Genomic DNA, 4771 nt, shown 5'->3' with positions numbered 1-4771 from the left:
TAATCCACTACTTTCCAAGACTAGAATTTTAACTAGTGTATACCAGAAATATTACTAAATAAGACAAATAAATATTATGAGAAGGACATGTCTTAATGATAGAAAAGGTGCATATTTATGATTGATGACTTGATAGATTGAACACGATGAAATCTTCCCTACCATAATGAGTTGTGGTGGGGCGGAACTAACATAAGTAATTTTATTGACACAACTAAATACAAGGCCAAATAAAACATAGAATTCTCGCTAAGACTGATGCAACTCACTGAATGCTAAACCTCACTAATACTCCCTTTTCAGAGAGCATTCAAAACCAGAATGAGTTTACGGGCCATAGTAGGGCTTTAGGCATGTGCCATTCACCCAACCAGGCAAAAGGATACCATCCAACAGAGCAAGCTTGACAACTCTCAAGTCTCGAATCTCCATGACATAAAATAGTCCAAGATAATGTATTTGTAATTTACCAATGTGCTTAAGACATTTGTTATCATAAAGTAGTACTTGGTCTCTAACTAGATGTGATTTCTTCTTAATGTGCTTGTCATGCCAAGCTTTTTTCCTTTCTTTTTCAACAGTTTAATGATTGTAGGAAAGGAGCCACTACTCATCCAAGTTTTATAACTCCTATAATCATTTAGAAATGGAATCATCATTGGATATCCTAATAGCTTGAGCAATGAAAATATTGGGGACTATGAATTTGGCTGGAACCACTACTTCCTTTCCATAAACAAGTTGAAATGATGTATACTTGTGAAATATCTTAATTGTAGTGTGAAAAGCCCATAAATTTGTTGGAACCCACTCATCCCAGACATCCATATTCACGAATAAAACTCTAGTGAGACCCTTCTAGAGGATTTTATTAAAGGCTTCAACAATCCCATTCACTTGCGAGTGATAAGGGATGCTTTTGTGGTGTTGAATCATAAAATTTTAGAGCAATGAACTGACTGTCTCGTTGATAAAATGTGAGCCTTGGTCACTTGTGAGACTTGTGGGACAACCAAATCTAGTAATGATATTTTTAAATATAAATCGTGTAGTAGTGCCAATAGTGAAATCCTTAAAAGGAGCAGCTTCTTCCTATTGTGTCAGATATTTTGTTGTGGTGATGATATACCTAGCATGTGAGTGTCTTGCAGCTGGATTGATCGACCTGACAAAATCAACTACCCATTTTTCAAATGCTTCAAGCGCTCTTATGGTATGCAGAAAAAGCTCATATCTCTAAGATGATTTACCAACTCATTGAAAAATATCACACTTATTAGCATATCCTTTAGCATCTTTAAATAATATTGGCCACCGCAGACCATCTTGCAAAACTTTCTGAGTAGTGGCTTTACCTCAAACATGAACTCGTGAAACTCCCACATGACATTCCCATAAAATAGTATCCCTTTCATGATCCAAAAAACACCAATGCAAAATTTGATCGAGCCACATTTTATATAACTGGCTTGCAATAAGTTGATAATTCGAAGCTCAGACAACAATATGTCATTTCTGAGTAGCTGCATAATCATCGGTGCACTTACCAGTGGCTAGGAACAATGAAATAGACTCCAAAAGATCTATGGTTGCTTCACCTAGATATAAATGTGCATACTGTTGTACCTCAGGAGACAGTTCCTGGATGTGCAGGAAGCAGTGCCCAAGACATTTTGAAATTGGATAAAAATAATTAAAATTAATGGCTGGAAGTACAAGCCAAGAAGTCTTGTAGCCAAAACTTCTAGTTATGAAACCCTAGCCTTCCAAAGAAGAATGGCCAGAAAAGGTCTGAGAGTTGCAGAATGTTGGACTAGAGGAGTGGATTGAAGAAGAATAGAAAACAAAGTCCAAATTAGGCAGTTAAGAATCTTAATTTAGACTACTGCAGAAAGAACGATGCAAGACTAAGAAAATGCAAATGAGGTTCCTCGATGTGGAGCACTTCATTAAGGGCTCCAAGATTAATTGTCATGAGTACAATTAAGTAAATTAATTAAAATTTAAACTGAAGCACCAACTACACATTACAATGTCCAAAAGAAGAAAAAACATGGATGAATACTAAGGCATAAGAGGAAATATAATGGCTGCAACTTCCCAAACTAGAATCAAACTGCAACATATTATTCAGACTTCAGAGAGATTTTTTTATTACAAGACCTAGTCATGAGGACTGGACTCTGAACCTCTACAATGTCTTGATTTTCCACTTGTATTCTCCCCTCCCAGCCTAAATAACTAACCTTCAAAAGAGAATCAGTTTTGGAAATGACTCCTCGACTTAGTTACCAAACACTTTTTTAAACAATTATAAACATTGTTTATTTTGAAAATCTCTTTTTCTTTTTTAAATAAACATTGCATGTTATAAAAATTTATATATATAAAAACATATACAATATTTTATAATAATATTTTTTCAAAACACCTCCTAATTCTTTGCCAGATGCATTCAGATCCTCCAATGTTCGGAACATGTGAAAAGGCATTTTTGCCAAAGTTTTTATCAATGTTTTGTGGAGGTGTGTTTGGGAATGAATGTCGCTACGGGTCCCAATGTCATTGTAGGTTTTAACCCCCTAAAAAAATTACCTGCATACGAATTCTAAAACACAGAAAATAAACAATGCGAGAGCAGAACACATAAAACACATATACACAGAGATTTTCCCCCGGATCCCAAAATCGGGACTACCAACTTGATTTTTCATTATGTTCCTTTCAATGTTATAATACATATTTATACATGTTGAAGCATCCAATACCATGGACCGAAAACCATCGCGTCCAATACCATGGACCGAATACCATCGCGTCCAAAAACATGTGCGAAAATCATGCACAATTCCATAGGTGGGTCCGCCCATCCTAACATAGGGTCCAAAACCAAAATTTTCTGGGGCGCTGCCCCGGACCCCATAAAGTGGGGTTACGAGTACGCTTCAAACCCCCTGTGACCCCCCCCGCTACATAATCGGCGCAATGAAGGGGGGCTCTACCTCTCCCTCTAACCCCTTGGTTTACTACGTGGGCTAGTCGTGGAAAGAATATAACACAACCCAATAGTCATGCTCATGCACATGTAAAAAAAACCTCACATAGATGATGAAAATAAAATAATGGCTATGGAACCACTCATAGCGGTTTTTAGAAAGTAAAAGTTTTGATGGCGGGATGGATATTAACCATCGATTTCTTTGATGGGTAGTTTAGGCTGAACCACTCTCGAGAGAACTCATTAGCATAACTTCCGTGAAATTTATGTTGTCGAGATTTCATGGATATTAGAGATGAATTATTTAGACTGTAGCTATCTGCTCAAAGTTTCTTCCATTTACTTGTCATGAAAACACAAGAGAAGTTCCTTCAACATTATCATCTGGTCCAATAGAATCCTGCATTTCTGCATCAGCCTCCAAGAGCCCCTGATTCAAATCCAAGAGGCAAGGTTGCTTAGACCTTGGAGGTATGGTCTGATCTGTTGTAGGTTGGTGTTTCCCTAAATTTTTTGGCTTGGTCCCAGAAATATCCATGGTCCCAATGGAAAGAAAAGCCTCATTCCTTGCCTCAAAAATCATTTCGCAAGTGCTCCTCATACAATTTCCAGTAAGACCACAACAAAGTTCACAGATGAGGTTGTTGGATGAATTTTCTAGTTGTAGAAAGACAAACGGTGACAAGGCATTACTCATAAGTCTTATACCTTGTACTTATGACAAATCGTTCGATATAAGAGTAACATTTTCTTGTAATTTGATAAGAATCTCATGACTTTCTTCCAAACTATCAATTTTTGTAATCACAACACTTGCTATATAAGGTGGAAAGAAAGCGGAAAATCAGTAACCTGTACCACTAAGATGTTGGTGATTAAAAAATGTTGCACTTCCTGTAGAAAATCCTCCAGTAGTTTCCAAAGCATACCCCATACCAATAGTAACAATATCAAATTTTTAATCAAAATTCTACAATGCTCTGTAAGTCCTCTTTTAGTTTTACCCAACACATCAAATGAGTTTCTTTCATTAGCCAATAATTATATCTCCTCGCTTACACAAAGTTGGAATTACACTATAGATAATTGCAAGCCAATACAAATAGAGAATTGAATCTAGAGTTCCCAATTTTTTTAAAATTCTATCTTCACAGTCAAGATGGACCTCAATAGTTCCATAAAATCCACAAGGACCATAAGACCCCACTCCATATTATTCCAAATATGGATCACATTCCTTTGCTATCTTCCCATGTCCTATTATCCCAAGATAATTTGTTGATGCTAGATTAATAACTTCTTTACCATTAACTATGGAATGTGGTCCCGCATCAATTTCTAAAACTGGAGGCTCGATCTACATATCCTTTTTAATGGCTAGATGTAGTGGCTTAGGGACCCATTCATCACATAGTTAATCATTTTCCTTTCTTGTAAGAGGGCGTTTTGAGGCTAGTAACTCTTTTAAAACAACAGGAAAAAAATTACTGCCACAAGTAAAGCTTCCACAACTAAATGAAGGTCTGACATCATTTCCTAGGGAGTAACCTGACGTGGTTGAATATTAATCTTTCCCAAGACTTTTGTGAGTTTCTAGATGCAAATCCTGTCAAAATTGCATGGGGAAGCTCATAAACTAGCCCTATTTCCTTGTACATGTAGTATGTAAATCGAATGTGCTGGGAAGAGTCCAGTGGAATTGTCTATTGGCATTTATCTTGGAAAAATTACTCTAAGAGACCACTCGAACTTACAATCTATTGAAGCACATCA

General features: G+C 36.6%; 1 pseudogene; it reads right to left on the bottom strand.

The window, feature by feature from the left end:
* Positions 1-4028: 4028 nt before the first annotated feature.
* Positions 4029-4528, bottom strand: LOC149147149 (long chain base biosynthesis protein 1 pseudogene; annotated as a pseudogene).
* Positions 4529-4771: the final 243 nt, after the last annotated feature.

The sequence above is a fragment of the Pinus tabuliformis genome, chromosome 9 (genome assembly GCF_031772625.1).
Source record: "Pinus tabuliformis cultivar Carrire ecotype Pingquan chromosome 9, CPIR1, whole genome shotgun sequence".
Lineage (NCBI taxonomy): Eukaryota > Viridiplantae > Streptophyta > Pinopsida > Pinales > Pinaceae > Pinus > Pinus tabuliformis.
Note: the sequence above shows the minus strand (reverse complement) of the source record. Positions and strands in the feature narration are given on the sequence as shown.